This window comes from Castor canadensis, chromosome 1, assembly GCF_047511655.1.
Source record: "Castor canadensis chromosome 1, mCasCan1.hap1v2, whole genome shotgun sequence".
Classification (NCBI taxonomy): Eukaryota; Metazoa; Chordata; class Mammalia; order Rodentia; family Castoridae; genus Castor; species Castor canadensis.
The window spans coordinates 129,559,469-129,581,844 of NC_133386.1; the positions used below are offsets into that span (position 1 = coordinate 129,559,469).

General features: G+C 41.0%; 1 long non-coding RNA gene across 1 annotated transcript in view; it reads right to left on the bottom strand.

The window, feature by feature from the left end:
* The window catches only part of LOC141425621 (uncharacterized), a 55,641-nt gene extending 45,542 nt beyond the window's left edge, over positions 1-10,099 (bottom strand). Inside the window, exon 1 of the long non-coding RNA XR_012450626.1 lies at positions 8,014-10,099. This is a non-coding gene — a long non-coding RNA (uncharacterized lncRNA). The remainder of the gene's footprint in view (positions 1-8,013) is intronic.
* Between the last annotated feature and the right edge of the window lie 12,277 nt (positions 10,100-22,376).

The window sequence follows — 22,376 nt, forward strand, 5'->3', positions numbered from 1 at the left end:
GAACAGATTACTTTCAAAGAAAAGAGCTGTCTTGGTAACTTCTCTCAAATGCTTATTTTAAATAAAAATAGCTACTGGAATTTTTTTTTTAATCAACTTTGGGTACTACATGGCATATTACTCATTACACAAAAACAAAGGAAATCAAAACTTTTCTTTTTTGGTAAATTATCTACCTTTACTTTTAAGATGACAACATATTCACTTCTTTTTTGTTTTTAACTGCTTCATTCAACATTTAAATACTTAATAAACTCTCTCCCTTTCAGATCTGACTCGCTTAGGAGGAGTTCTGAAAACAGCCAGTGGAAAGAAAAGTTTCTCTTCAAGTTGTAAGGGTACTCTGGCCAGGGCACTCCCCGGTGTCACCCAAAGGCTGGAGACACAACTTCCTGACTCACCCTGAGGCTCCAAAGGCAGCTAAGTCTTGGACCCCTCCAGCCATGTCTGTGGCAAACAGACAATCAGATCTCTTACTCTTCCTTCATGGTTTCCATGGCCGAGAGTGGAGGTCACCCCTTGCTTCCAGTTCTCCAGTACTGCTCTCAGGCAGGATCAACCTGGGCAGCAGTGGCAACCAATAATATCTCATGTGTTGAGCCTGGAAGCTCTCTTTTCCCCCAATTCTCAGCCTCTCTTTCCCCTTTCCCAAGTAGTTCAGGATGAGTGCCCCCTCCCCCCTTTGCTCTAAACAGCAGTGGACTTCCTTCTTCAGGGAATTTGGGAAAAATCCCTACAGGAACCAAAAAGTGCTAGTCTCTAACTTGGGCTTAACTGCCTTTGTCAAGCATTTGGTTAAACCAATTAAACAGGTCCTACAGTCTGCTCTCAGAAAACAAACAAACAAAAAACAGTTAAAAGGCAGAGACCTCAGTGGTCTTGTCCATTTTTGCCCCTTAGCACAGGAAAAGCCTTCAGATGCTCCCTGTCTTTTCATAGAAAATATATGCCTCACAGGATATATAAGGGGACAAAAGCCTACCTCATCAGGAGTCCCTGTCCATGTCTCTGCAGGCCCTCTCCCAATGGCCATACAAGCCCTCTTGGTTACTTTGATAGAGTTATTTTTAAATTACAAGACTTCAGCTGGTAGAGGAGAACCAGGTACCTGGGTTGCAGGGCAAACAGGCAAGTCAAAATAAATAAACAAGAAATTGGTCAGAGGCTTTTTGGGGTGGTGGTGGTGGCTGCAACTGGAAAACCTAATGTCTTCTGTGACAGCCACAGGTGGCAGTGGCAGGACAGTAAGGGAGAGAGGGATGCCCTCTCCCACGTAGTTTCTCCTCATCTGGGGACACCTCTGTTAAGGTGACCAATTTTCCCTTGTTTGCATTTTTAAATGGGGAATCAAGCCTCAAGGATCCAGGAAGGATCCCCCCCTTGCCTGCTTATTAAAACATTGGAAAGACCTTGATCCAGAATGTCTTCAGTGAAAGTGACTCAAGTTTTATTGCACCCAGGCCTGGCCACAGTATCCTCTGGGAGATGAGGAAAGATGACCAGAAGAGGGAGCATTAATTATAATACCATTCTCCAATTAGATATGTTCTGTAAAAAGGAGGGAAAGTGGACCGAAGTTTCATATGTTCAACTGTTCTTTTTCCTAAGAGACTACCCAGAATTGCTGAGCAAATGCAGGCTAGATACACAGACCATGGTAACCCTTTGCAAAAAGTCCCCAAACTCTCTTGAGAAACCAAAGAACCCATATGATGCTCCATCAGCTCCCCTCTTCCCCCTTATCAAGCTATCTCACACACCAGACATCATCCCACAGGACTCTACACCCTCCAGTTAATTCCTGGAGGGGATAGGTCTCATGTTCCTTTTAGAGTAAATAAACTTTAAAAAATAAAAAAAGGATCTAGAAAACTACACAGAAAACACAGATGAGTACATCCAGGCATTTAGAGAAGTCAGCTAAAACTTTGAACTGAGCTGGAGAGATGTAACGCTATTGCTACCTCAGACCCTTACTGCTCTGGAGAAACAGCGGGTTCTAGATCACACAGACAAAGCTGGAGACAATCATCACTTAGATAAATGTGGCCCTACAGGTCTGTCTCAGACTGGGCCCTCACAGGAGGAGGAGAGGGAGGGAGAAGACAGACAAAGACACTGGATACCTGAAAGGGAACCTCGATTCCCAATTCCAACAGGAGATCAGGCAGTGCCTAAGGTATGACCCTAAGTGGGACCCTGAAAATGACAAGGATGAAATGTAACCATTTCATCCACTGCATTCTTGAAGGTCTAAGGAGAGCCAAGGTAAAAGCTCTTAATTACTCCCAAGTCACAGCTCTAAGGACTCTTAGAAACCCCATTAGCTTTCCTACAGAGACTTAAGGATGCTTTACAAAAGCATACCAACATTATACCAGGGTCACAGGAAGAGGAAATCATCCTAAAAGATAAATTTCTAATATAGTCACACCAGATACCTGTAAAAAGCTTCAGAAACTGTTGGTTGAAGGAAGCAGAGATCTAGACCAATTGGTAGACATGTAGCTATGTCCATATACTATAATAGGGACTTAGAAAAAGAAAAGAAGGATCTCGAGAGGGAAAAGAGAAAGGATAAGCAGCAGGAGGCTCTGATAGCAGTACTCAGATAGGTTCTCCAGTGGCAGAGTCCAAACCCAAGGACATGCTTTCAACTTGGACAGGCAGGCCATTTTAGGGAGGAGGTACCCCCAGAGAAAGCTACCTCTGGGATCCTGCCCCATTTGTAGGGGAAAACATTGGAAGGCACACTGTGCCAGAGCCTCCCACCCAATGATGGGTCCTGGGGCCTCCCCTCCAGACTCTGTGACCACCATAAAAGCAGAGAAGCCCTGGGCTATACTTACTATTGAAAAGCACAAAGTCAGCCTCCTTATTGATACTGGAGCCAGCATCTCAGCTATTCCTTTCTCTCCTGGACCCAGGTCCACCAAGAAAATTACTGTTCGAGGCATATCAGGCCAGGCCCTAGAGTGTTATTTCACTCAGCCTCTAGCCTGTTTCTGGGGAGATTTCCATTTCTGTCACTCTTTTTTAATTGTCCCAGACACCCCTACTCCTCTGTTAAGGCAAGACCTTCTATCTAAATTGGGGGTACAGCTCCTTTTACCCTCCCAAGAGAGTACTTTTGCTTGCCCCTAATACAGGAACAAGGAGACCCCACAGTGTGGACAGATGGACATACTGTGGGATGAGCGCAAGCAGCAGTCCCAGACCTAATTCATCTCAAGGACCCCTCCTGATTTCCCCATCAAAACCAATATCTTTTAAAACCAGAAGTTAAGGAGGGGCTAATTCCCATAATCAAAGACTTAAAGAGACAGGGACTGCTAATAGAATGCTCCAGCCCTTATAATACTCCTATTCTTGGTGTCAGATGGAGGCTAGTCCAGGATCTCCGCCTGATCAATGAAGCAGTAGTGCCTCTCCACTCTGTAGTTCCAAATCCCTATACGCTTTTAGCCCAAATACATCTGGGTACCACTTACTACTCTGTCATGGATTTAAAAGATGCCTTCTTTTGTATTCCCTTATACCCTAAAAGTCAACCTATCTTTGCCTTTGAGGACCCCACTTGGACTGTCCTCCCCTGGGGATTCAGAGACAGTCCCCATCTCTTTGGGTTGGATCTAACCCAAGACTTGGCAAAGTGGCAATATCCACAAGCTACTCTGCTAGAGTAGATGACCTCCTGTTCTGTGGACTGACTGAGCCTGTCATTTCATGAGCCACTGAATCCTTTCTAAACTTCCTAACAGAGAGAGGATATAAAATCTCCAAAGAAAAAGCCCAATTATGTCAGTCTAGGGTTACATATTTAGGTCTTGTCCTGGAGAAAGAAATGAGGTCTCTAGGAAAAGATAAATCCATCCAATCCTGATGTTTTCGGTACCTAAAACTCTAAAACAATTGAGGGCCTTTTGGGAGGTGACAGGATACTGTAGAATTTGGATCCTGGAATATGCAGACCTAGCCAGGCCCTTATATCAAATCCTTAAGGAAGCACAGAAGGACACCCAGCCCTTTATTGAATGGGATGACAAATCAGACAAATGGATTCCACAGGTTAAAGAAGGCCCTTATGACAGCTCCCACCCTGGATCTCCCAGTACAAGACAAGTTTCAATTATATGTCTATGAAAAGGGAGGCCTGGCCTTGGGCGTGGTGACTCAGCTCCAAGGCATCACTCCCCAGCCAGTAGGTTACTTAAGCAAAGAGTTAGATCAGGTAGCCAAGGGATGGCAAGGATGCCTTAGAGCAGTGGTTGCAGTAAGCCTTCTAGTACCTGAAGCTCAAAAACTTACCCTAAACTACCCCCTAACAGTTTACACCCCACACAACCTAGGGGAATTTTCAACTCAAAAGAACTTTAGCTATCTGACAGCCATCTATTTAAATACCAGGCCCAGCTTCTAGTAGGGGCAGAGATAACTTTAAGGACCTGTTAGAGCCTAAATCTTGCATCTCTTCTACCAGAGGCAAAGAGAAATCCTGAACACTCATGTGAGGAGGTAAATTTTGCTGCCCAACCTGATTTAACTGATCGGCCCTTAAAAAACCCAGATCTAGAATTATACAGTGATGGTAGTTCCTTTGTCAAGAATGGTGTCAGACATGCAGGGTTTGCAGTTATGACAGAATTTGGCACCCTCGGATCAGGTCTTCTTTCTCCTAATACAAGTGCTCAACTGGCAAAATTAGTGGCCTTAACAGAAGCCTTAAAACTGTCAAAAGAACAGAGAGTCAACATCTATACAGATTCTAAGTATGCCTTCCTCATCCTGCAAGCTCATGCAGCCGTCTGGAAGGAAAGAGGAATGCTAACTACAACAGAAACAGCTTCCCATAGAGATAAAAGGGAGAGTACTCTAATAGTTTTAGGGATAACCACATTAGTTACAGCCCTTACTGGAACCAGCTATGGGGTGATTGCCAATCATGTAACTGCAAAAAACCTAACCAAACTAGTAGAGGACACCTCAGACCAGGTAGGCCTTGCCATTAAGGACATACAGAGGTCTTTGTTGTCCCTTGCCTGTATGGTCATGGACCACCGCCTGGCCCTAGATTTTCTTTTGGCTAAACAAGGAGGAGTATGTGCCATCACCAATACTTCCTGCTGCACATATGTAAACACTTCAGGCATTGTAGAGGAACATGCAGACTACATTCTCCAACTGCTTAAGTGGCTCTGAGCGTAGTCTCTTGAAACTCAGGTTTCTACACAGTATGGGACCAAATAAAATCCTGGCTCCCCTCCAGGACTTGGTTCCTACCCTTTCTGAGGCCTACTGTTGCCATTATTCTCTTGCTTATGTTTGGGCCTTGCATTTTAAACTTACTTGTCAAGTTTGTTTCATCTCGCCTAGAATCCATCAAACTACAAATGCCTCTGGTGGAGATGAAAATCACCTGCTATCACGGTCCCCTTGACAACCCCTCTTGCGGTCAGCCCTGATGCTGTGGGCCCCTTCGTCACCCTCTGTCAGCAGGAAGCAGTTATTGAGTAGACTTTGTCGTCCCTATCTTCTAGAACATATTGGCATCCCCCTCTCTGTAAACTGTACTGTCTTCCTAACTGAACACAATTTCTTACCTCCTTGTGCTCTGTTCTCTTCCCCCATCAAAACACTGCTGGGTTTCATAGGGAGCTCTAATTCCTTAACCAGTCCACATTTTCCTATCCAGAAGCTCCCCCCATTTCTCCCCCCTTCCCACCTTTTTGGGCCTTGAGTGGTATGTGGGCTGTGAGGCTTATTTCCAGAGGTGACTTGTGGATTGAGAAACTGATTTGCTGATTTGAAGACAAAACAACAACAAAAATTTAAATGCAGCAGTCAGCTCTTTCTTAAAATGGCCAAACCTGTCTTACATGCAGAGGATTTCCAGTGGGTATGAGTTCTTTCCTATGAAGCCATACTATCATCTGAATGTGGGTAGTGTTCCGCCAAATGCCTGTCTGTTAAAGGCTGGTTCATCAGGGTGGCAGTGGAACCTTTATTAGGTGGGGCTTTGTGGTAGGGCCTTAGGACATTGGGGGCATGCCCTTGACAGGGATTATGGGATCCTGAAAGACTCTTCCTGTCTTTGCTTCCTGGGTCATGAGGTGAGCAGTCTGGCTCTGCCACACACTCCTGCCTGACGTGTCACTAATCAGAGTCCACAGTAATGAAGCCACTGAATCTTGGGCTGGACTCTTCAAACTGTGAGTTGAAATAAATCTTTTCTCTCTTTAATTACCTCAGTCATTTTGTGGTATTAATGGGAAGCTAATACAAAGGATGAATAGACTTAAAAATAGAATGCTGAAATTTGAAAAGCTTGATTCAAAGGGCAAACAGGCATTGTAAGCTCATTGGCCTGGTAGGAATCATATTCTGTGCAAAGACAAAGATGAAAAAGCATCTTATGTCAGATAATCTCCACAGAGATCAATCTGTCTTCAGTCTTTGAAGAATCTGGAGAGACTGAGTTGGAGAGACTGAGTTAGAGAGAATAACAGAACATGCATTCTGTATCTCTCCTTGGAATAAAAGACTGTGAAGCAAATTACCTTAATTTCCTTTTTAGTACTTAAAAACTGCATTGCAGCCATTTTAAAAAAATAAAGAAGTTTGGTGTGTTTACAAATTCTGGAAATGTTCTTGCCTCTGGAATCCCAGAGTCTGTTATTAAAATGATAAATTTCAAGCCTCGTAAAATGAAGTGACACTCAGGGTCAACAAAATGCACAACACAATCTTGTTTCACTCTGGCTTTGGCACTAAGGTTTCTTTTCTTCCTAGGTTTATGTGCTATTTGTTTTGTGAGGAAGCCTTTGGTCTACATTCCTGAAGATACTTTCAACTTGATGCTTTCCTGGATTTTAGGGTTCCCTAAAGAATTGCACCATTGTATTTAGGGCTCTCCAGCAGAGGACAGGACTTCAGGGAGCTCTGTCCCTGGCTCTCCCCTGGACCTGGACTGAAGCTGGTGTCTGTCCTCTCCGAACAGATTTTCTGTGCTGTTCAATGACAGTGACTTACTCTGCCTCCCTCCTGAGCTGCTGAGTTGGGGAAAGGCTCTATTCAGTGTGAAATGCTGTGTGGACATAGATGTTCCTGTACGGCTATGACACAAGTACACTGGGGAAGGGAGTGTCGCTTTGTGTATAGAACGAAGACACCGAGGTTCTCAGCTCCTTTTCCACTTTATGTAAAGAGCACTGGTCACTGTTCTGCTGCCACTGGGCCCAATAAAACCTGCCAGCGTAAGCATGGTGAGCCTCTACTGTGGCAGACACTGGGGGATACACGCTACTTCTTTGAGGAGGTTATGGTTTCGCTGGGGGATACAGAAACATGTGGAAACCTTATGGAAGGATCTTTGCCTGGTTTTAAATGCTGGACTACCTCAGACAGCTTTCCTCCCTTTTCTTCCATCTTTACTTCTTCTGTGTGGGATTCCATTCCTTCCTATGACTTTAAATACCACCTATGTGGAGTCATCCAAAGCCTCCATCCTGACTCCACCCTGACTCTAGAATCTAGATGGAAGTTGTCTAAACGCATCTCCTCCAGAGCATCTAAAATCTAAGTGTCTAACCTACCTAAAACCAAGAACCCTGTTCTTGTGCCTCATGACCCCTGCCTGCTTCTCCATCCATATAAATGCACCACTCTCCATGAAGTCACTATCATCTTGCACTTACAACTTATTCATGGAACTGGTTCCATCTGAAATTGTATTTTTGTTTCCTTAGTGCCTTTTGGCTGAATCAGAATGCCTCACACACAGTAAGGACCCTATCAAAATTTGTTTCAATGAATTATTTAGAAAATAGTTACATAGATGGTAAGTACATAGAGAGGGAAATTCCTGTGGGCTGGGAGGTAATGGTAAAACCCCATGCAGTGTAATTCTGGATCCAGCTGGATCACAAGACCCAATTGTCAAATATTCAGGATGAGGCAGTAGTTAAACACAGCCATGCTTAAGAATGAAATTAGCCAGGCACTGAAGCCTCATACCTGTAATCCTAGCTACTCGGAAGGCAGAGATCAGGACGACCATGGTTCAAAGCCAGCCTAGGCAAGACCATATCTCAAAAAACTCTTCACAAAAAAGGGCTGGTGGAGTGGCTCAAGGTGTACGCCCTGAGTTCAAACCCAGGTACTGCAAAAAAAAAAAAAATCAAAATAACTTAACAATGAAATAAACTTAAGATAAAGGCAATAAATACTCAAGACTTGTCATTTCTTAGTCATTTTATTTTGACCATTTTATATGTTTTGAGATTGTTTAATCTTGTCGTATCTGATGATAGGCATTCTTTCTAATGGTGGCTTCTACTCATCTCTTCCAATTCTACATGATGTGATTTACTGACATCATATTGATTGAAAGCAATCAGTGGGAGTGTTTGCATAAAGTAACTACTCTAAACACATAGAAAAACAAATGCTACAAATCAGTCTGCTTGTTTTCTGGGGAGTTGGTTATGAAAGATTTGTGGGCACAGTACAGATTTCATATAAAAGGTGTCCTTAAGGGAGGGTACACATTCACATAGTTAGAGACAGGAGGAAGATTCTAGGCAGTTGCTACAGAATAAACAAAAGTCCAAAGGAAGAGGCAGCATTCGTGTGCGCAGTGTACATGTGTGGGCATTGTTGGAAACTGGGGAAGACAGGTTATGGACTCTGTCTCCCAGAGCCTAGAATTTAGGCTGAGACTTGGGTTTACTCTACAGGCAATGGAACACTACTGAAAATTTTCCAGTAGCCATGTGATATGATGAATTCAAACAGTAAATACTCAGGGCACACCTGAGGAATGAAATGGAGTACTTCTGATAGAGCAAGACTATTTGTACTTCTTTACACGCTTTACCAAATCTGTAAAGAACATACACAATCATTCAGAATGTGTGAACAGACAATCCTCACCAGGGAGAAAAATGTCCTTTCAGCTAAAACCTACTTCTCCAGACTTTTGTATACTGCAGGAAATTAAACTGAGCCTGCCTTTTGTCTATAGATTGAGGGTCCCTCAGCCCCAAATAGAGACAACTCATGGAAAAACTAGAGCCAAAATGTAGAATAAGGATGATCAGTTGGATGGAAGTTAAACATGATTAGCTGTACCCACAAGAAAAAAAAAAAGTTCCCCTGGATTTGACTGCCAATAAACCTGCAAACAAACCTTCTCCACTGATCTGAAAAGTAGTTTTCATTATATTTACTTAAGGATGTGTTTCTTGACACAGTTGAAGCTCATTAGTAGCAGCTGAAAGTAATTAGAGAGCTAATTAAAATAGAGTAACGAGGTGGCTCTACACTAATGATATGATACTCTTGCTATCTGTTCGGTGGTGTTCTTTGTGCCTTGTCTGTAATGGAGAAGACTGTGTTCTGCCATTTTTATTGTAATAACATCACAATTATGAACATAGGAATAAAAAGTCTTGGAAGAAAAGAAACTTGCCACCTCTTGTCTTACAGAAACGTGAACAATAAATCCAACCATTTGAGCATCTCCTGAACCCTAATAGGCAGACTTCCCTTCTTGATGTGAAGACAGGCAGATACAGAAAGGCAACAGCTTAAACAGTAAAGAGAGTAAGGAGATCTTCATATTGCATGAGAGCATTTGCTAAAAGGAAAGGAAAACAGAAAGTTTAATAAGCAAAATAATGAGATACTGAGAAACTTTAGTCATTGTTTTTTCTTGAGTCCACTTGGAAACATTCACATTGCTGGGTAGAAAATGACTACATTGTAAATGTTTTTCCTGAGGTGAGAAGTCTACTAGAGAAAATGATGCAATTAGTAATTCAAAACAAATATTTGCATATATATACACACACTCATATAAAAGCCTGCAGGACAATTCAAAGATGCTAGTGATAACGTGCCTTATTGAAATTCCTAAGAAAACTATAGAATATGATCTAGATATAGATGTTTAGATTGTAAACATGCATGTTTTAAGACTAATTCCAAAACAGTTAACATGTTACAAATAGCAAACACTTAGTGATGGAAATATCTCACTTGAGTTAAGCAGAATTCATCTTTACCAGAAGAACTAATCTATTACAAGGTGTTTTGAGTCTTGAAGTTTTTAAGAATTTACTACCAGGGGAAGACAGAGTAACCCACGTGGCTAGTTTCACCCCTCGTCTAGTCCAGAGCCAGTGGATTGGTGACTTAATCCCGTTCTCCACCATGTCCCTTAGGTGACAGGCAGACTGCTCAGTCTCTGCTCAGCCCCATTACTGCCAAGAAAAGCTTTGTCATATCTCATGGTATCATCTCAACCCTTTGCTGCTCCCTGTTCCAGCAGGAGGCACTCTAGACTCTCTGAATGGATCCCAGCTCTTTTCTTGAGTCATCTCCTGATACCTGGTCCCTGTGTGCCATGTCCCATCACAGCCAAAATACCTGTGATTTCAAAAGAACTTTGCTCTTCTAGGCTCTCCAAGCCTTTACTTATCTGATATTGTTCAGAAAACTTCTCTTCCTACAAACTTGGTTCAAGTTACATTTCTGTAAGCTTTTCTTCATTCTCTTCACTCTTTCTAGTCTGAAGTCTGAAACACTTATTGTTCTCTCTCTCTCTTTCTCTTTCTCTCTCTCTCTCTCTCTCTCTCTCTCTCTCTCTCTCTCTCTCTCTCTCTCCCCCCATTTCTTTTCTACCTCCAAAGAATACTTGGATACTTGAAATCATTCAGCAAATATTTTTTGAGTGCCTACTATCAGATAGAAACTACTCTGACTGCTGAGGGCACAGCCATGAACAAAGTGAATTCACTGATCTCAATGAAAGGCAGGCTTAAAACAGACAAAAAAAAAAATTTCACAGACTGTCAGAAGAGCACCTGCCTAGCAAGTGCAAGGCCTTAAGCTCAACCCCAGTACTGCAGAAAAAAAAAAGTGCTTCATAACATTAGTACAGAAGATATGAATACATTAGTTCAGAGATTTTAGATTTTTGAAAAATAAAATAAAATCTTAGAAATGTCGACCTTGAATTAAACTAAGCAAGCAATTTCCCAAGGACCTCATTTGCAGTTTGAGGATACCTATGGTAATCAGATGCACACAGACATAGTCAAGGAAAAGTCACCGAGTTTATTGTAGAAGAGCTGAATACCCTAAGTCACCTTTTAACTCCATTCTTTTAATATATATTAGGGTCTTGACGATGATCAAGGTCTTTTTTTTTTTTACAGTATTTATGTAAAGTTATTTGAATGAGGTAGAGTGTGGGATCCATAGTTCAGGTGATTTAAGCTATCTACAGTTGAGTTAGAATGACTAGCTTCCAAGGAAAGTCAATGCTCTGGAAGATTACCAAGTTCCTAGAGAAGATAATGTTATCAGGCAGGGTTCTGAAAAGATGGCAGTATTTGCTCTATCCTTCCATGATGCTCTGAGGCAACTCTGACTCTGCAGGGTTGGTTGTGTGAAAAATGTTGACTGACAGGACAGAGGAGGAGAGATACAGCCTGCAGACACACCTTTCCAGAATTATGACAGGTAGTTTGAGGTTTCTGTTACAAACAACCCACATGGACTCATATTTTGGTATAACTTTTCTGAGTCAGTGACTCATATCATCTCTGAGCAGTTGGGAAGTGCAACTTAATCATGAAGGTCAAGAAGAAGACAAGGTCCCAACATCAAGCCTTGACTCGATGTCATCTCTCTGCCTGGAGTGCTCCCCATCACTCTGGCCAAAGCCATGCATCCTTCCTGTCCTCCTCCACAGTGTCCTCCTCCACGGTGCCCTCCTCCACAGTGTCCTCCTCCACGGTGTCCTCCTCCATGGTGTCCTCCAGTGTCCTCCTCCACAGTGTCCTCCACAGTGCAAAAAGTAGCAACAGGAATGGCTGCTCCATTTCTCCCTGAGCACTCCTCCTTCCGGATTACTGTTTCCTCACAGCTCCAGGACATAGCTTTTCTTTTCACTTAAGCCAGGTTTTTTGTTTTTCTTAAGCAAGGGATTCTTAACCCCAGCACTGATGACATTTGGGGCCAGATAACTAGCTATGTCAGGTAATTATTTGTGCATTGTAGAGTGTTTAGAGCATTCCTGGCTTACAAACTTGAGTCACAGAAGCTCTGCCAAGATCTCAGAGGCCATGGCAGAGACATGTTCCCATCAGGAGCCCTTACCTCCTTCAACAAGTCTGTGCTCAGACTCCCACAGAGATCCTGATCCTCTGAGAAATGGCAGCTTCCAGGAAAATTAGCCAAGGTTTCCTATAAGTCCTCTCAATACTTCTATCATACTTATTTTCCTGCAGAGTGTGATATTGACTAAATCTCAACATTTACAACTGCACAATTCTCAGGGATGTATCTGGAGTTCCATAATAAACACTTCTGAAGTCCATGCTTATTTGAAATTTCTGCATAAAATCTAATAAAAATTAATAAATAAATAGATTAAAAATTATGGTCTATTAGGAAGAACTGGGATTCTTATGCTGATTCTATTGCCAGTAAGGACTGGAAACTTAAATGAGGCCCACTTAGCTCAGCAGCAACAGTGGAGAAAATAACACCTTACAAAGCCTGTCATCCTCTATGGAGAAATGGCTGGTTTTAGAACTGGGTAGCAAATATCAAGATGAGCTTGGAGCATCTTTTAGTAGCAGGAAGTAAGAAAGTGCTCAAGAAACAAACAAAAAACTCACATTAATGGGGGTATGCCAAAGGGGCATAATATATAGCTGGAGGAACTCCCAATGGCCAAAACTGTAATAATCTACACAGCAAATAAAGCAGTAGAGGATTATGACTCAAACCATAAAATAAGTATCCATGAGTTCATACTTATATAAATAAATGAGAGAGAAGAGCTAAATCTCTCTTGCTTAAGAATTCAAAATAATGTATGTAGACTCTACCCTCAAGGGACAAGAATGTAAGTCCCCACTCATGAAGCGTGAGCTGTACATATTCCTTCCAAAGAGTACTGTCTGGAAAGACAGAAAGAAAAGGGACAATGCAGTAGAGAAACCTGACAGACATGACCATGGTTAAGTGGTCAAGGTCAATTTCAATCATGATAAATCATGGATGGTATGATATGATGAAAATGACACTTCACCTCTGACATCTTCCTCCCAAGAATGAATAACCTCAGTCAAATCATGAGAAATCAACACACAATTCCAACAGAGGAGAATCCTACAAACACTCCAGCAGTACTCCTCACAGCTGTCAAGGCCCTTAAAAACAAGGAGCATCTGAGAAACTGTCACTACCCAGAAAAGCACAAGGAGACATGGCAACTCAATGCAGTGTGGCCATGGCAATGTGGAATGGGAATATGCCAAATAACATTAAATAAATATGAACAAACTATGCATTTTAATGAATAAGGTGTCCATATTCCTTACTATATGTGCCATATTGTAAAATGTTCAGAGAAATTGGGTAAGGGAGCTCTTTGTACTGTTTTTCATTTTCTGTGTGTATAAACTCAAACCAATCCTAAAAAAAAAGTCTGCTTTTAAAAATACACATGAGATTCTCAAATCACTCCCGTAGAAAAATCTTGCCTTTCAGAAAACCATGGAATTTGTTTTGTCTTACTTTCTTTGCCCTTTTTTAAGGTAAAGAAGTTATACGCTGTGTGGAAAATACTGTTCACTACATACCCAAAGCCATTATTTCTTCTTTCTTTACCAATGCCCAGTTTTGTTTGGAATGTCAAGGTTTAAAATGCTTTCTGCTTCCAGCATGGCCACTAGGAACGGCCATGTGTTGAGGTTCTAGCCAGTGACGCCTACAGGAATCTAAGGTTCTCAGGAAGATTGCTGAAAAGCCCATGCATCTTTTGTCTTTTACCCTTAATCCCTTGTTCCTCCCACTTATCTCCTGGAGCACAGACCCAACCTGAGGCGCATTGGAAGGATGCAACCCTCCCCGAGTTTCTTTTCATTCTTCTCTAACAGTAATTAAGCACTGTATAAAGTTTGCTGAAGGAGAATGCTGATCTCATGTGAGATCTTTGTTGCAAGTGCTCCTTAACTTACGTTTTTAATAACCAAAGCTGCCAGCAGCCAGCAGTTTGACTGACACCTGTGAAACTCTTCCCTACCCCCAACAACAGTGGCCCATGAGCGGAAGCAGAACCAGGCTACTCCCTGGGTCTAGCCAGAATGGATGCCATGTCTAGAGCCTCTATTGTTATCTCTGTGGTCCCCAAGTCCATCACCACAGAAAAGGACATTGCTGCCACTCCTGAAGTTCCACCGGGGAAGGCAGCAACTGCCTTCATGAAACTATGGAGCTGTCAATCAACCAGCCTCTTCTTCTGCAACCTGGGGAGCTATCATCATGGTAGCCACAGCTGCATTAAGCACCTCACCATTGCCCACAGAGACTTGGTTCCAGCCCAGAACTCATGCCACTAGCTCTGCTGAAGCCATGGATCCTGTTTCATAGGTCACCACTTCAATAGCTGTGGCTTCAGGAGCCTCTATAGCTACAACCAGACACCTTGCTGCTCTGGGAGACACACTAGAGAGGACAGCTTCAGATACCACAGGATGATCCCACCACCACCCTACTGGATGTCCCCCTCCAACTCACAGATATCCTCACTCACCTCCCTCACCTGTGACACTCAAAATGGCAAGCCCAGTAGTTTGCCTTTAGCACACAGGGGCTGTATGCACTCTTACCTGGTCAATTCAAGACCTTGGGCTGCAGCACAGGCCCCAAGAAAGCCTGATCCTACTGCTTTTATCAAGGGTGCAGAGGGCTGAGATTGTTGCACAGGCATGGACAGGACAGCCTCAAGCACACCTGGCTGAACAGAGAGCTGCTGGGATCAGAGAACTGTGAGAATGGAGACTGAGCAGGACTGTGGGAAGAATCAAAATGAAACAACAAAACCCAATCTACTAAATGGACCCAATAGACAATGTTGTCACAGCATTGCATTGAGTGACTGCACAATGCTTTTTGTTTCAGTATTTGCTTGTCCTGTGCTCTGACCAGTGGAGTGGGGTAGTTGGGAGTCAACATGGGGCCTTCACTTACCCTCCCGGGTTTATCAATAGATGGACTATGTCACAGACAGGGTCATGCAATCACCAGTGGCTTGATGTTTCTTCCAGTCTTCAATTCATACAGGATTGCAATAGGCTTGTTTGTTTGTTTGTTTGTTTTCCTGATAATAAGATTCTCTTTTTTGCCTGGGCTTCCAAGAAGTTTAGGACAAATTTTTATGCTAATTACATTAGCCAAGCTATTCCTGAGAATTGGTAATGGTCTTTTTCCTATATCATTTTTTTTCTATTCTAATTTCATTATTCTTTTTGAAAGTTATTTATTATGAGCTACTTTCAAATCCTTTTAAGACATAGATGGAATATAAATACATACTTTCATGCATGCATAGTCTGGTTAAGATTACATAATAATTGGGAATGGCTGCAGTCCTTTCTGAAGGGCTGATTCCAATAACAGAAACTGCTGTCTGTGGAACATCTGTTTTATGCCAGCTGGTTTCTTGTGTTTGTAGTTCAGGAGACAGCATTGTAAGCTTCTCCAGAAGTGATGAAAGTGAGGTGCTTGGATGGCTCCTTACAGAGCTGAGCTCCAAGGTTTTTGTGATGTTTCTGGAAAAGAAATGTATACCAATGTCAACAAATAGCATTGATTTTTCTCAACATTGGAATGAATGATTGCATTGCTGATGAGCAAACTGATAAATACAGTTGCAAATACCTTTTGGTCCTATTCCATATTTCTTTTTATTTAATATTATTATTCACTGTTTGACTCTTTGAAAACAAGACTGAAAATCAAGCTTTGAAAATATCTAAGAGCCTTGATACAGCTGACTTTAAAAAACAAGGTAGAGAAGTAGCAAGAAATACTTCCCAAGAAACCAAAAGGTGCTAACTGGTAATATTAAACCATTTCTATTTTCCTCTGGCAGAAAGCTAATGTTTTAGTTTCCTAGGAAATACAATAATTATAAGATGCATTGTTTTTTTCATTGCCAGCATCTGTGCTAAGAACTTCACATATTCTATCTCATTTAATTCCTATTAAGAAGCCCAAAAAGTGTAAGAGTAAAATGAGGCCTCTCTAAGAAGAAGGAAAATACATAATCTCAAATGGAATAATAGAGAGTGAATAATATCAAAATACATTGCATCTGGTATGAAGATGATATAATAAAATGCACTGAAAGCTGTTGAATAATAGGGAAGCAGAGTGATAAAGAGTAAGTAACAGAGTTAACCTGATTAAAGAACAATACATGTATGTGTGAAATACTGTAGTGAAATCCCCTTGAATACTAAGTATATACTTAATAAAACTAAGGACAGACAAGGGTCTGTCTGGGTTGGGTACCAGGGATAGCAGGGGAGGGTAAGAGGAGAGGGTGAAGGAGAGTGAATATGGTCAATATATTTTGTATACATGCATGAAAATAGGACAATGAATCCTGTTGAAATAATTCTAAGAAGGGGGAAAGGGTATGAGGGAGAATTATGGAGGGGGTGAATATGATTAGAATATATAGTAAACCCATATCAAAATGTCACAATGAATTCCCTGAACAACTAGTATGTGCTAATAGATATATAAAAAAATTAAATTACAAAATAAGTAAATAAAATAGAAATGTGTCTTTCAGAGAGGGATCAGCTAAGTCCTCCTGAAAGTAATGGTTTATACATGATGTTCTGTTGTGAAGACCACAGTGCTGAGAAGCTAGCTGAATCAAAAAGATGGGGATATGGACACTATTACTGATCCCTACAGAACTAAATTGGTTGTGCCGTCTCCTCTACCAAATTGATACCTGCCTGTGATGCTCTTCTCTATGTCAAGGCAAACCAATGGAAATCTTGTGATATTAAACTTTTTATTAAAAACTCTGCCCTTATCTATGTTTGACTAGATGTCAAAGCTTGTAAAATATGTTTTAATCATTGTAGAAAGTCGTGAATCAAATACATAAATGTATATATATAATCACTAACTATAGATGCAACTGAACTTAAAATGAATTTATTAGGCTTTCTTCTCTCTCTCTCTCTCTCTCTCTCTCTCTCTCTCTCTCTCTCTCTTTCTCATGCACACACACTCTCATTCCTTTCCTAGAGCTAATCTTATTTTCTTAAACACTATAAAAAATTTAAAGTAATTCTTTATATAACAGTCATTTTGTCATCTGTGCTAGTTTACAATACATATTCTAGGGCAAGCTTTAAAACTCTAACACAACACACAAGTTTGTTTTTAAGCAAAGAGTTAAAATTTCCCAATTAAGGAAACCAACACTTAAGGAAAAACTTTACATAAGTCACACAGCTAGTACCTGGCAGAACTGCAATTTAAATCCAGGTCTGCCTGACTTGAAAAACCTGTTTCTGCCTAAAAGGGCAAAAATTTAGATTTTAAAGTTTTCCACCTGCAAAATTGGATAATAATGATAACTAATAATGCTGAGAGCTGGTGTTCATTATAAGCTAGGTTTATTTTAGTGCATTAAATATAGCAACCTGTTTACTTCTTACAACCATATGAGGTGGTTGCTAACATCCCCACTATACAGATGAAGAAATGAGGCACGAGGATTCCAAGATGGCGGATAGAGGTAGGAAGCAGAAAGCAAGCCTCCTATAGTGAAATCTTGGAGAGACGCTGGAGACACACTTTGCAGGCATAATCACTGAGAAAAGGCATAACTTTGACCCCTCCACACCTCCAGCCGGCACAGAGAATCTCCACTTCATGTTAAACAGAGAAACGAGGAGGGCCCCTGGGGCCGCCAGTGGCCGGCACCCACTGGGAAGACGCGGACCAGGTGAGCTTCGCGGTACCGCAGTACTCCCACAGACAAGCCTGAGCCAGAGCAGCATAGCCCCCTGGACAGACTGACCTCCACCCGAGGGAAAAAAAGAGAAACTGAGTAATAAGCAATAAGAACAGTTAAGACACGCGGGAAAGAGGGTGGGGTGCCCTGAGCGCTGAAGATTAGGGGAAGGGAATCCTTCCCGGGACTGTAAATAAACAAGCCGGGCGGGCCAGAGAGCCTCTGGCGGTCGCGGGGTGCACACCAAGCAACCAAGAGCAGGGAAGCTTATGAGAGTGGCAGAGGGAGAAAAACCCTACAGGAGAGGAGGTAAGACCCACTTCCCACATGAACTGTAAACAAACATGGCAGCCGGCAGGAGCAGCAGCACCGCCCAGTAAGCAGGAGCAGAAAAGCTTGTGAAAGTGGCAGTGGGAGGAAAACTGCACAGGAGAGGGGGGAAGACCCACCTCCCACACGAACTGTAAATAAACACGCAGGCCTGACAACGCGGGGGCAGTGTCACCTTTCCCAGTGCTTGGAAAGGGGAAAGCTTGTAGCAGAGGCTCCTGCACAGGAGAACTCTGAACAAACAAAGCCTGTGGGACCAGGTGAGTGCTAAGTTCACCCCTGAGATCTGCATAAATAATGCCGCCAGCTACAGGCTGAGAGCAGCAGGCAGGCAAGCCACAGCTGCAGATACCACTCTCAGAACAGTCTCCAGACTCTTTTCTTTTCTTTTTCTCCCTATCTTTGATGAGAGAACAACCTAATTACACCTGTAAGCTGAAAAACTTACTGAAACTGTATTGCATTTGAACTTGGGACACTTGGTGGGGCTTTGTGTGTGTGTGTGTGTGTGTGTGTGTCTGTGTAGTTTTGTTCTACTTTATGCATCCCCTTTGATGAGACAACTACAGAACAACATCTGAGGCACCAACTCCAGGACTGGAGATTGAGATGGACACCCAAATTATTAAGACTGAAACTGCATTGCATATAAACTTGGAAGTTTTTTGTTTGTTTTTTTTAATTTTCTATTTTCCATTTTATTTTAATTCATTTTTATATATAGATATTTCTTTCATTTACTTATTTTTTATTTTTTTATCTTTGATTTTCAATCCTCTCTCTGTCTCTCTAATGTCTGTTCAGCTTACTGTCGATTAGTACACTAACACTCCCTGTTTATACCTTTGAAACTTTCTTGTCTGATACCTTGTTCTGCTTTCTCCCTCTTGTCTGTATATTTGTTTTCCCCTTTTCTTTAACTTCTTGCTTTCCATCTCAGCTCACCCTTCCATTCTAAATATTACCACTGTTATTATTACAAGCTAGAAAATACTTAATTGCACACAGTACAGGGACAGTATCAACACCAAAGACAATGACGGGAAGACAGAAAAAACAGGGAAACCAGTTTCCCCACAGCAAAAAATTAGTACAGGAACCAGAGGGGAATGAAGAGAACAGAAACTCAGATCCAGACTCCAACAAAATGAAGATAAACTATGCCAAAGGACCCAATGAAGCCCACAAGAATAATTTAAAAGAAGACATACTACAAGTAGTCAATGAGAATTTTATAGAGATGATACTGGATAGGGTCAACCAAAATGTACAGGAGACACTCAAGAAATTCCAAGACAACAAAAATAGAGAATTTGAAAAAGCAAAAGAAGAAATAAAGGAAACCATAGAAGCACTGTATAAACACCAAAGTGAAAGAGAGAACACAATGAATAAATGGATAAATGAACTCAAGACAAAAATAGACAACATTAAAGAGGAAATGACCGAGGATATGGAAAACCTCAGAAAAAAGAATGAAACAGAACTGCAAAACAAAACAGAAGGCCAATCCAGCAGAATAGAACAAACAGAATACAGAATCTCAGAACTTGAAGATGAAATGGTAATTAAAGGAAAAACTGAAGAACAATTAATTAAACAACTCAAGACCTGTGAAAAGAAAATGCAAGAACTTACTGACTCCATCAAAAGACCAAACTTGAGAATCATGGGCATCGAAGAAGGAGAAGAGGTGCAAGCGAAGGGAATGCATAACATATTCAACAAAATAATAACGGAAAATTTCCCAAAATAGAGAAAGATATTCCCATACAGATGCAAGAGGCCTCCAGGACACCAAACAGACCAGATCAAATAGAACTACCCCATGACATATCATCATTAAAACAACAAGTTCAGAAACTAAGGAAAGAATATTGAAGGCTGTAAGAGAGAAAAAACAAGTAACATACAAAGGTTAAACCCATCAAAATCACAGCAGACTTCTCAACAGAAACATTAAAAGCAAGAAAAGCGTAGGGTGAGATCTTCCGGGCACTGAATGAAAATAACTTCAACCCCAGGATACTCTACCCAGCAAAGCTATCATTCAAAATAGACGGAGCAATAAAAGTCTTCCATGATAAGCAGAAACTAAAACAATATGTGACCACAAAGCCACCATTACAAAAGATTCTGCAAGGGATTCTGCACACAGAAAGTGACACCCAACTTAACCACGAAAAGGCAGGCAGCACCAAACCACAGGATAAGAAAAAGCAAGACAGTAGAGAGTAACATCAAGTTAGGTACACACAATCAAACCTTCAAACAACTAAGACAACTAAATGGCAGGAATCACCACATACCTATCAGTACTAACGCTTAATGTTAATGGACTCAATTCACCCATCAAAAGACACCGTTTCACAAAATGGATTAAAAAAGAAGATCCAACAATTTGTTGCTTACAGGAGACTCATCTCACCGACAGAAATAAGCATATGCTTAGGATGAAAGGCTGGAAGATTTACCAAGCCAATGGCCCCCGAAATCAGGCAAGAGTAGCAATACTTATCTCTGACAAAGTAGACTTCAAACCTACATTGATCAAACGAGATAAAGAAGGACATTCCATACTAATAAAAGGGGAAATAGACCAAAAGGAAATAATAATCATGAACATGTATGCACCAATGTCAACGCACCCAATTTCATCAAACATACCCTGAAAGACCTAAAAGCATATATAAATGCCAACACAGTGGTTGTGGGAGACTTTAACACCCCATTATCATCAATAGATAGGTCATCCAAACAAAAAATCAATAAAGAAATCCAAGATCTAAAATATGCAATAGATCAAATGGACCTAGTAGATGTCTACAGAACATTTCATCCAACCTCTACACAATATACATTCTTCTCAGCAGCCCATGGAACCTTCTCCAAAATAGATTATATCCTAGGGCACAAAACAAGCCTCAGCAAATATAAGAAAATAGAAATAATACCATGCATACTATCTGACCACAATGCAGTAAAAGTAGAACTCAACAACAAAAGTAAAGACAAAAAACATGCAAACAGCTGGAAACTAAATAACTCATTACTTAATGAAGAATGGATCATTGATGAAATAAAAGAGGAAATTAAAAAGTTCCTGGAAGTCAATGAAAATGAAAACACAACCTACCGGAACCTAGGGGACACAGCTAAGGCAGTCTTGAGAGGAAAGTTTATAGCCATGAGTGCATATATTAAAAAGATTGAAAGATCCCAAATCAATGACCTAATGATACATCTCAAACTCCTAGAAAAACAAGAACAAGCAAATCCCAAAACAAATAGAAGGAGAGAAATAATAAAAATAAGAGCTGAAATCAATGAAATAGAAACCAAAAAAACCATACAAAGAATTAATGAAACAAAAAGTTGGTTCTTTGAAAAAGTAAACAAGATCGATAGACCCCTGGCAAACATGACTAAAATGAGGAGAGAGAAAAAACCCAAATTAGTAGGATTAGGAATGCAAAAGGGGAGAGAACAACAAACACCATGGAAGTCCAGGAAATCATCAGAGACTACTTTGAGAACCTATATTCAAATAAATTTGAAAATCTAAAAGAAATGGACAGATTTCTAGATACATATGATCATCCAAAACTGAACAAAGAGGAAATTAATCACCTGAATAGACCTATAACACAAAATGAAATTGAAGCAGCAATCAAGAGTCTCCCCAAAAAGAAAAGTCCAGGACCTGATGGATTCTCTGCTGAATTCTATCAGACCTTTAAAGAAGAACTGATACCAACCCTCCTTAAACTGTTCCACGAAATAGAAAGGGAAGGAAAACTGCCAAACACATTTTATGAAGCCAGTATTACACTTATGCCAAAACCAGACAAAGACACCTCCAAAAAGGAGAACTATAGGCCAATCTCCTTAATGAACATTGATGCAAAAATCCTCAACAAAATAATGGCAAACCGAATTCAGCAACACATCAAAAAGATTATTCACCACGACCAAGTAGGCTTCATCTCAGGGATTCAGGGGTGGTTCAACATACAAAAATCAATAAACATAATAAACCACATTAACAGAAGCAAAGACAAAAACCACTTGATCATCTCAATAGATGCAGAAAAAGCCTTTGATAAGATCCAATACCATTTCATGATAAAAGCTCTAAGAAAACTAGGAATAGAAGGAAAGTTCCTCAACATTATAAAAGCTATATATAACAAACCTACAG